Source organism: Mytilus galloprovincialis, chromosome 2 (assembly GCF_965363235.1).
Source record: "Mytilus galloprovincialis chromosome 2, xbMytGall1.hap1.1, whole genome shotgun sequence".
NCBI lineage: Eukaryota > Metazoa > Mollusca > Bivalvia > Mytilida > Mytilidae > Mytilus > Mytilus galloprovincialis.
Window position 1 is genome coordinate 5,682,407 of NC_134839.1, and position 12,077 is coordinate 5,694,483.

The window sequence follows — 12,077 nt, forward strand, 5'->3', positions numbered from 1 at the left end:
TGCTACCATTTAGGCAGCAACCATTTGATTTTCGGGGGGGGGGGGGGGGGGGGGCTATGGTTTTTTTTTCTGGACAAATTTTTTTTTTCGCCTACGGCGAAAACAATCTATTTTTTTCGCGACAAGTCGAAAACAATTTTTTTCTTTCAATTTTAGCATTACATATAGTGGCAGCTGAGGGTGAAACAAACAATTTTTTTTTTCTCAGAATCAAAAACAAATTATTTTTTTCTCCAAAAACTGGAAACAAACTTTTTTTTCCAAAAAAACCATAGCCCCCCCCCCCCCCCCCCCCCCAGAAAATCAAATGGTTGCTGCCTTAGTGTAACAAAAAAATGACGTTAAATTGGAAACGCACACTATCTAATTCTTCCTGCTTTCCTTTTTTGGGTAAATGCAAAGTATAACGCACAAGTATAAATGCAGGGAGTATCCAATCCAATATGATTTTATAATTAACATAGGATATTCAATTTATTTAACTGCTAGTAATTATGTGGTTTTTGGAGGAATATTGCTGCATTATATATTCAACCCGAGTATGATTTTATTCAAGCAATGACATACAATAGCTTATAGTTATGATACTGAAGTTTTCTTACTTTTTGATCGTCTTATAGATGTGTATTTTTGTAATGTGTGCATCATTTCGTTTGTTGAAATCAGGACATTTATATTTAGTGGAGGAACGAAAACGCGAATGCAGTTCATGCCGTCCCTAGCATATTACGCTTGTGGCGACGTCAAATTATGATAACGGACAAACTCGCAAGACATTTTCATTAATCCGTATTTTTTATAGATAACCCTGTAATCTGAATGCTATTTGTTGTACCAAATTCAACTTTAAAAGTACTTTTTATTAGTTTAGTTATCAAAGCCGAAAATTAATCTTCACGAAATCAAATCTCTGTTTTTTGGCCGGTAAAAGTTTTGTGAAGGCATGTAAGTTTAACTCGGACATTTCCGCAAGACATTGCAAATCTATTGTTTTGAATTGAATATGTAGCTCAATTTATTTGTCAATTCGAATTTTGGAAGCTTACACTTAGTACAAAACGATCGTGCTTAAAATTTAATGACTTATTTGTCAAAATTTTATTTTTGAACTGAAATGTTTCAAGTTTCCAAATTAAATTTCCGATGGGACATTTCCGTAAATCATATTCTTTTGAAAATATGTATGCAAATTTTAAATGGAGACAGCCATGTAAACCAATACTGAAATATATCACGTCATAGAATGTTCATGCAAAATTTCGAGGAGTTGCGTGAACATTTCGCGAATTGTTCGAGTTTTATGTTTCGAGTTTGTTACATGGGACAACGCTAAGTAAACGTTTTTCGGATAATCTGTGTCTTCCGAAGCCTATGCATATTATATTTTTATTCTTTCTCTGGCATAATGTGAAAATTTAAGAATTAATCTTTATTTTCATGTATAATTTGAAATGTTTATTTCACCATTTCTATAAAAATTTCCCCGTCAAATATTTACTTAACACTATTTTTCGTGGTAGTAGCAATATCTAACGTTGCGTCGATTCATGCGTTTCTGTTGCCAAGTGTTTTTCATAAGTAAAGTAGCAGTATAGTTTCCTATATACACCAAATGATACATTTTGCCAATACAATTATTATAACGTAATACATGCAAATTTCACAAGGCTTAATCCAAATAGTTTTCTTACTATCCAATAACTTTCAAGTACGAAAAAGACGGGGCAGAAGTATATTTTGTCTTTATGTTTCGTATTTGCACAACTTTTGAAAGTGGATTATGCATTCGTTCTAAAAATAAAATTAGACCAGATAAAAGTTAAAAGATTACATAACTCGACAATCGCAATTGTTAAATCGCTTTGACATCCGAAAAAGATAATCAATCAATACATGCATTGCAACTTTTAAAGCCAGTAAGTCATTCTTTTTTCTGAAAGAACATGTTATTCGCATCGCTCTCGGCGCCGCCATAGTGTCGTAACTGTATTATGACGTCGCCGTTTTCGTTTCCGCCGTAAAGGTTGCTAATTTATGAAAAAGCGAACACTCGAAGGGATGTTCCACTAAAGCAGGAGAAATGATAATGGACATATCATATCTTTTACAACTGATATGTTGTACTAGCGAGTTTCTAGATTGTATTGTGCTGCGGAATACAAAATAATGTGCAAATACTGCAAAATAAAAGGCAAAAAAAAAAAGATGGAATGATGAGGTGCTAAAATATAAAGAATAAAAAATATTGGAAACACAAAATAAACATTAACAAATGAATGACCCACTATCAAGACCATTATAATAAAAAGGATCTACCAATACAAAACACATAAATTAATCATCATGCATAATCAACACTAAGAACGTTGGAATTTCAATCTCTCCGACCATTTTCTCGATAACGAAGTCGGTGACATATATTTTTTTTTTAATTTTCTGATGTATATGTTCAATATCTAATTGAATTCTAAATTTCCAAAAATATTATGGACTCATCTTGACCTTAAGTGCAAAAATGAAAATGCTACTCGAAATGGACAAAATGTATGGCAAAAAAATAGCCGAAAGTGGTCATGAAAGGGCACAACTTTGGCAGCGTATTGCCGCGATGTGGTATGTAGGGTTCAGCGTATATTTTCGGGGGTTGGGGAGGGGGGGGTACATATAGACCTAAGTACCAGCATGTTAGCGTATAATAGCTATCGGAATCTGTAGTTTTCTGTTCAAAAGAGGGTTGTAAATAAGAACAATGAGTTTCAACTTACAGTTTTCTCATATCACATGCATGCAACGTCATAACTATTATAGTCTTCTATACTACATGTATAAATAATTCATCAAACATCTCATTTCATATAAGTATTTATCCGGCTCAGCCTGTCGGGTTTTTACAACGCAGAGTCAAATTCATATGTTCTAGTTCTGAATATGCATTAAACTTGCCACTGGACGTAAATGTGTGAAGTCCTATTTGAAATCGTTATTTATTTCACATGTGACGACAGAAATTATCTAAGTGTCGTCCATCTTACCCAGATGTTCCTTTGATCTCTAACGCCTCTGAACCCTGAACAGTTGGGGCAAGTTTGGATACAATATTAAAGCTTGATACGGTCTAAATTTGGATTGTGATAAATTTTTTGACATAATATAGGTTTCTGACACAAACAAATGTGGTCAAAGGTATTAAAAATCTATTGTGCAATACTGTGCAAATGGAGATTTCTTTTTGAGATATTTCGAAAAATTTGCAAAAAAAAAAATGAAACGCCACCCCTCCCCTCTTGGAGTAATTACTACCAAACTCAATCCCAGCCTTCCCTGTGTGGTATGGAACCTTGTAGTACAATTTTAGATAGATCCATAACACAAGATGTTGTAAAATAGTAATTTTATTAAAATGCTTGTTTGTGGCCCCTAATTCCTGAACGTTTTGAGCAATTACATGTACCCCTTAAATCAATTTCAGCCTTTCATTTGTGATATGGAACCTTGTGGTACAATTTCAGAAAGATTCATTACTTCTCAATGTCATATTAGAAATGTATCAACAGATATAAACAATTTATCAAAGTTGTATGAAAAAATTGATGAAAGCGATATTGAGTTATAATTGTCCGAAAACTGGAAAATCCCCCTTTTTGTCGAGCCTTCGACTTTAGTCGAAAAAGCGAGCCTAAGCGATCCTATATTCCGTCGTCGTCGTCGTCGTCGGCGGCGGCGGCGTCCACAAATATTCACTCTGTGGTTAAAGTTTTTGAAATTTTAATAACTTTCTTAAACTATACTGAATTTCTACCAAACTTGGACAGAAGCTTGTTTATGATCATAAAAAAGTATCCACAAGTAAATTTTGTAAAAATAAAATTCCATTTTTCCCGTATTTTACTTATAAATGGACTTAGTTCTTCTGCGAGGAAACATTACATTCACTCTGTGGTTAAATTTTTAAAAATTTTAATAACTTTCATAAACTATCCTTGATTTGTACTAAACTTGGACAGAAGCTTGTTTATGATCATAAGATAGTATCAAGAAGAAAATTTTGTAAAAATAAATTTCCACTTTTCCGTATTTTACTTATAAATGGACTTAGTTTTTTTGCCAGAAACAAAACATTCACTCTGTGGTTTAAGTTTTTAAAATTTTTATAATGTTCTTAAACTATCCTGGATTTCTACCAAACTTAGACAAAAGCTTGTTTCTGATCATAAGATATTATTCAGAAGTAAATTTTGTAAAAAAAAAATTCACTTTTTCCGTATTTTACTTATAAATGGACTTAGTTTTTCTTCCAGTTAACATTACATACAGTCTGCAGTTAAAGTTTATAAAACATTTATTAGATTCATAAACTATCCTGGATTTTTTACCAAACTTGGAAGCTTCTTTCAATCAAAAGACAGTATCGAGAGGGAAATTTTTATTGATGTTTTTCCTCATTTTTGTTGAGTCTGCGATTAACAGCAAACGTAGGCGAGACACTGGGTTCCGTGGAACCCTTACGAATTTTTTAATGGATAACTCGGAAACTTAAAAACAAAATTTATAAAAAAAGAAAGGGAGCTCACGTCAATAGTTGTCAACAATTTCTTTAAAGTTTTATGCCAATTGGTTAAAGCGTTTTCGAGTTAATGTCCGACATGTTGACGACGGACGGACAGATGTATACCATAATACGTCCCGTAACCGGGCGTATAATAATTCAACACGTACTATACATTTGGCTTTACCAGTCTCCAACAAGAGAAATATTTAACACTCACACACATGTATTTATGTAGAGATATACACATGTCTCACTGACAGAGTACTGCTAAACTGTAACAAACACATTAATGGTCCGTCTGGTGAAAGAATATTCCGCTCATATAGACAAATGTTTAGTGCTGATGTTCATGTAATATTTACCACTGAAAGTTTTGCAAAAATCAAGAAAACAATGGTAAAAAAATTAATAAATAGTAATAAAAGTTCAGATGTAGGTTCGAGTTTAGATCAATCAATGTGATCACTGTCGACAGTTTTAAAGAGATATTGTCGGAGACCGTTACTGAAAAGGACATCCAGTTTTTTTACTCTAATATTATTTGTTCTTTAAACAAAAATAGCCAACATGATATACCAGAGAGTGCTTAAATATTGGCACACAAATTCAATTAACTATTTTCAAATTGACTATCATTAATGAGGGGTGAGGGGGGGGGGGGGGGGGGTCAGAGGGTTCCTGATCCCGAAATCCCGGGCTTAAAAACATGAAATCCCGAGGTCCAGAATTTAATAAAAAAAAATCCTGCCATCCCGTACATCGAAAAAAGAAATCCTGGATTCCGAAAGGGTCAATCCCGAAATCCCGAGCTTAAAAACACTTGATCCCGAGGTCCCGAAAAAGGTCGTGCCCCCCTCATTAATCAGTATTGGAAAAAATAGGTGCATTTACCACAATGAAAGATAAATGTGATAAAAGAATATACATTCAAACAAAAAGAGGTGCACCAACAGCAAATAGAAACCACATTCTTACTCTTAATTTCATCGGATCTTAAAATTTAAGCTCTTACCAGAATTTTTACTCTACCTAACAATATAACTCAAGAAGTTTCTAAGTGTAACTCGAGCTTAAACTAGAAATCTTACTGGAAAAAATATTCGAAATCAAAATAAAACTGGAACTCGAACTTAATTTGTGTCGATTATGGAGCGTTGTGTTATTAATAATAACAGAAATGTTAGCCAATTTTAAATTTCTTCCGAAAACCGTGTCATTGAATGCTTTTTTTTTTTTAAAGTGCCGAGTTTGTGGCTTTTTAGACACGGCATTTCGGGTTTTATCTTCCCGGTGCAATGGACAAGTTAGTTAATTTATTCTGTTTGTAGTCTAAATGGAACGTGTTACTTTATAGCCCAGATACCCTCAATATTCCGAAGTGGAACATTCTAAATCTGCAAGCCGTAAATTAATTCTTTAATACGGCATGAGGCACACATTAGTTTTTCCTATACAACAAATGCAATTAAAAAATTAAGATGACTCCAACTTTGACAATTACTTTTTAATAAACTGTAACTGTATGTTTAATAATGAATAATCAAAATACCTTAAAAAAAAATTATTATATAAAAAAAAAAATATTTATTTATATAATTTTAACCCAATAGTTCCAAGCATTGCAAGAAATGCTGCTATGCTAGCAACGTCGTTCTATAACGTTAAGAAAAAAAGTTATAATTCCCGCCAAAAATTGATAATAAGATTATTTCCACTGTAGCGGATTTAAAACATCGGTGACCCCCCTTTTTTATTAATGCTTTTAAATCTCCCCTGAAGCTGCAACTAATGCAGAAGTTTGAAGGAAAAAACATTAGTAGATTTTTTTTATTTCAAGAAAAATCTATAATAAACGGCAATTAAAAATGGCGGGAAATGTAAAAAGGCCTTAAAAAATAAGGAAACTGAGAATAATAAATGTGTATAAGATAAAAGTTACAATTGACTGTTTTAGTTAAACCAGTTAAACATCGTTTTTCAATAATTTTGCCTTCTTTTAGCATTTTTGAGCGCTATTTCTATATTACGGTATAACGCAATTCTTTACTTTTTGATGACGTCATATCTCGTAAACAACATCAGTGACCCCAATTTTTTTTTCGCCTAAAATATTGATATAAGTATGATCTGTCTAAATGCAAAATTTCAATGAATTATTATTAGTAGTTTAAATAGTGTGATTTCCCTTTAAGGACGTCGTGAGCAATGGGCGTTATAGACGAACGTTCACCTAATCTGTTCCAGTCAATGGGAAATTAAAGTGCGCCAATCAATGTCCACAGCCACACTGTTATGAATTCGATTCTATACTGAAACTTTTTACTATGTTTTATGATCAAACTTTCCACAATTGTATAACATTTTATTTTAAGGACTTTTGCTCTATGTAAAATTGTCAAATTGTTTTGTCGGTCTACTGTGATGTTTTTCAGATGTCGAGTTTATATGACACTGTCGATTTCTCTTCTGATGATTATGACAGAGTTGGTATCCAACGACCAAAATCACAGGGAAATCAGAATCAACAAAAGCCCGTTGTTACAAAAAATATATGCGTCAGAATCAAACAACACAGATTCTCAATTCTAGCTTTTGTTTCTGGTATTATCATAACCATATTTATAACTGTTCCCGTCATGCTTACAAAATCGTCGACTATAGAAGATGGTAACTATTTTGTTTCGAAATACATTGCATACTTTTGATTTGCAAAATCGTATTTTTAACCATGCAATCATTGAAATTTATGTTTTTACACTATCAAAATATTGGACTAGACTGACAAGTTGTCAGCAGAAACGACCTTCGTAGATGGTATAACACATATATAGTACCTTCACATTACAATATTATTTTAATTTTATATGTTACAGTAACGCGTCTTCTGATTTGCTGATATTTTTTTGTCAATCAGCTCATATATACAATTTTGTCATGTGACCGTGATGTCATCAAACTCTTTTACATGAATTTCCTTGAAAATGGAATTTAGAATTAAATTATAAGGAATGACTGACAGTCATATTTGTTAATTCTGTCTATTTGAAATAACCTTAAACATGCATATATGTGTGTACCTACCTTTTTGATAACAAGCTACGCTGGTTATTCGTTTTGTACCACATTTTTTATATTATTTTGAATATACAGAAGAAAAAAAATGCCGAGTAACTTCTTGGATAAAGACATATTTCATATATCTAGTAGATACCATTTAAAGAAGCAAAACAAGCTTTATTCAATATACAATTTAAAAAGTAAGGTCCACATCATGAAAGGGGAACATAACACGTCGTTGTAACACTGACACTTCCATAGCAAAATGGTCAACAATCGACAGTTTACAAAACTCTAACAAAATAATTTTATTCCTAATTAAAATCAATAAGTGTTACAATTTATTTTTAGGCTGTACGTACACATTGTCTTCAAGATTTGACAGAAAATCAACACATTCATCGGTGTTTCTTTCGAAAGACAATACGATATTAAGTAACGTTTATACGCGAGAGACACCGGACGCAGTGAACCACCCGAAACAATTACAGACTTACTTGGGAGCATTGGGGAATAGATGTTTCACATCAACAGACAAAATATACTTCGAAATTAAGTACACGTTTAACATTCTTTCCACCATGCAAGATAATGACACGAGAACACTAATTGCTGAAGTGGGTTTGGTCGGTCGAAACAATGTGGACAATTACTTTTATGTCGGGGGAAGTGACGGATGGTCATTTAGTATTCATAACTGCCTACGGTCCATATGCCTCTCAGCTGAGCATCAGAAGCAGAACTTTGATAAACCTATCAAAATAATTAGTAACAGTAATAAAGCAAGAACGCATGTTTCTGGAAGACTGGGATTTTTTGTCAATATGAATCGTAAAGAGTTTTCCGTTATTGACAAAGAAACTATGACAATATTGCACACATTTTAACGAGTGAGCTCCCCTGGGGAAATTTGTCCCGCATTCGCTGTATACAATCCAAGAGTAGTCGAAGTAAAAGTAGAAATGACTTATTCTTACGATTTTCAGAAAATTCCTGTTTTTAATGTTATTGCCTAACTTTAGTCTCATTTGTTTTCATGTGAAAAATAAGACAAAAGAGAAATTTATACTCGTGCATGATTATACTTCAACAATAACTCATAAACAACATGAATATACAAAATCTAAGCTTGAGCATGCTCTAAACATTTGCTTCTTTATAATTAGTCTTGTTCTATGATCATTTCCAGCCGGAAGCAAAGAAGATATCTTCGAGTTTTAATATTTGCAAGGAAGTAACTTTAAAATCTTATATTAATCGTACGAATGGTTTGAAACTTAATCAAATGTTTATATTTTTCCTTCTGCATTGAACTTCTGTAAACATTACTTTGGATGTTGTTCATAGCCGAATTATATTACATAATTGAATAAAGTCATCATTGAATCAAGGTCATTGGCTACTGTTTATTTCTAGATCTAAAAAAAAATAAATAGATGATGTGGTATGATTGCCAATGAAACAACTCTCAACAAGAGACAAAATCACACAAAAATTAACAAGTATAAGCCACAGTACGGCCGTCAACAATCAGCACATCCCATATCGCATAGTCGTTTGTAAAAGGCCCCTAAATGACAAATGTAAAACAATTCAAACGAGAAACTAGCAACCAAATATATGTAATGATAATGTAATGAGTATTTTATGATGTTGCCGGTTTAATCAATAGTATGTTTGTTGTCTAACGACAGTTTGTATAGTTTACGTCGATTTAGTAGACTATGTTGCCTAAAATTCTAACGACTGTGCTACTGGTAATCAAGGATAAGGTGACTTGGGGGATTTTATCATATTAATTCCCCATATTGCTATTCAATTCTTTATTTCTATAATTTCAAATGTGTTCCTGTCAACTAGTTGTGAATAGCTTTACTCCTTATCGCTAGATACATAAATGAATTAAATTATTTAAAGGCGCAAATACAACATACCTTTTATGTCAGTTCGGTTTCGGTATCATAAAACGTGTTTACTCATACTTCTACTTCTACTGTTCATACATCAAAACAGAGTATATTCAAGATCAAACTTAAAATGTCTCATCCTATATTGAGTTTTCCAGGTTTGATATATATAGGTTTCATAACGAGGTAGAATTGGATATCGCATTATATCAACTCTCGTTATTTAATTTTGATATAATAATAAACGAGACTTTGGCGAGTTTATTAATTGTTACTATTCAAATTAGATAACAAGAGTTGATATCAAGCGATTATATCCATTCGCACAAGTTGTTAAACCTATTTCATTTATGGTTAACTATTTCATGGAATGTTTTGATTCAAAATCATGAGAATCGTTGATCTAATCTTTTGCACATAACCAGTAGGACATCTGTTCCGATGTCAAACATTTAAAAAAAAATTGAAAAGTGTTTTGTATATTATTGAACAGGTGGAACCCAGTCGAAATTAAACAAAGAGCTCTTTGATAGAGAAGGTGAAGAAAGCAAAATTGATATATTGGAATTGTTTATATCTGTTTCTATGGGCTTTATAAGTTAATACAGGTGCATAATTTGGAATTTTATGCATCTGATATACATGTTTCTACTTGAATTATAGCAGGGAAATGTACATCGTCTTAACCTTTAAAAGGTATCAAATACCTAACGAATAGCCAATGAAAATGTCATAATATTGTCTCATGATGCCGAATAAGCAAATCAAATTAACGCATATTTTCATATCACTCTTTCGCAGTGTTCTCCCCAGGATTTTTGGATAGTGCTGTGGTAAGCGCGTAATTTTCGACAATTCTTAGTAACTTTGTCGAGGCGCGCGGTTTGTTTGTAATTGATTTGTTATGTGTTTTTCTTATATTATGCTATTGATGTTTTCTCTTGTAATGATGTCCTCATCATGCTTATGAAAGTTACCCCTTTGTTTGTTAATATTATTGTCTGGATATAGAAGAGACTTTTTTTCTCCATTGTAAATACATCTAATTCTCATATTATCTGTGTATAAAATCCAAGTAGAAGTCTTTTTCCATGATGGATCTCTACCAGACTGCCTATGTGAATATTTCTTAGCACTAACAGGTGATGTTGCAGAACATGTAGTATCATGTCTCTTTCGTATCACACGCCGTGTACATGGTGCAGTGTGATACGAGAAATATATCTTCGTGCAAGAAACAGATAAATGGATACAACCAAAAGAGAAACGGGTTTTAGAGTCGAATATATAACTGCATACAAATAAGCTCATCATATATACCAAGCTTAAACATTTGTACGTCAGACTTGCCTTTAATCTCAGTGACGATTCAATTAAAAATGTTAAAAATGAATGTGCTATGCTAGTAGATGTAGTACTTCGTGCTCAGCGGGTGTTAATTCTAGATTTTGTATTTTTATTGTGTCTCTTCCTTCAGTGTACGTTCACTTGTGTTAATATGTATTTTGAAGTTGAGTTAAGGCATTTCATAGTGTGTTTTTCTATGTTGTGATGTCACTCTATTGTTTCAGATAAGGGTGAAGGTTGGTACTCGTTTAAACCCGCGGCATTTGTTTGCACCTGTCCAAAGTCAGGAACCTGATGTTCAGAAGTTTGTTGATGTGGTTCACAGGTGTTTATCGTTTCTCGTTTTTTATATATATAGACGAGACCGTTGTTTTTTTTTTTCTTGTGAATGGTTTTACACCAGTCAATTGTGTGGCTCTTTATAGCTTGCTGTTCGGTGTGAGCCAATGTTCCGTGTTGAAGACATATTGTGACTTAGATGGAGATTTGTCTAATTGGCACTCATACCACATCTTCTTATATCTATAAGAACACGTTTTTATACTATCACATTTTCCTATGGGTTAGTGGGAATTATGGAAGTAAGTGAAATTTGACAAATGCCGTGTCTCCAATGAAGTGACTGGATAATATACAAAATTTGCATAAAGTACAAAGTATAATAAAAATATTTATTGTTTAGAAAAGAAATGTTTATACCGGTAGAACAAATTTTCTCTACACTGTTGCAGAATGTATATTCGTCTTATTTAATTGTTTCATGGACTAAATTTTTTATATAATTGAAGACCAGAATGGGTAATTAAACTTTTCACAGATTCCAGGATTAAATTTTATATTTACGCCAGACGCGCGTTTGGTCTAATAAAGACTCATCAGTGACGCTCAAATCCAAAACAATTAAAAATGCCAAATAAAGTACGAAGTTGAAGAGCATTGAGGACCAAAATTCCTTAAAATGTTTGCCAAATACAGCTAAGGTGATTTATCAATTTCAATTTAAAAGAATAGACAGTTTGAAGCGTCTTTATGTGTTCTCGTTGACAAAGACATAGATAATATAAAACAAGTTAAAAAAAAAAACAAAAAACCAATAGTCCTTATATATAAGTAGGTCCTATATAAATACTAGACTAGTGTTAATAAACTGAAATCAGATCAAATGTGTGTGCAAATGAGGGTCTAATTAAAATTATGTTTTAAAACTGGGTATTTCC

At 32.6% G+C, this 12,077-nt stretch overlaps 1 long non-coding RNA gene across 1 annotated transcript in view; it reads left to right on the plus strand.

Annotated features, from left to right (window-relative positions):
• The window catches only part of LOC143062089 (uncharacterized), a 13,351-nt gene extending 4,517 nt beyond the window's left edge, over positions 1-8,834 (plus strand). The window contains exons 2-3 of the long non-coding RNA XR_012974537.1: positions 6,982-7,216; positions 7,958-8,834. This is a non-coding gene — a long non-coding RNA (uncharacterized LOC143062089). The remainder of the gene's footprint in view (positions 1-6,981; positions 7,217-7,957) is intronic.
• The last annotated feature ends 3,243 nt before the right edge of the window (positions 8,835-12,077 follow it).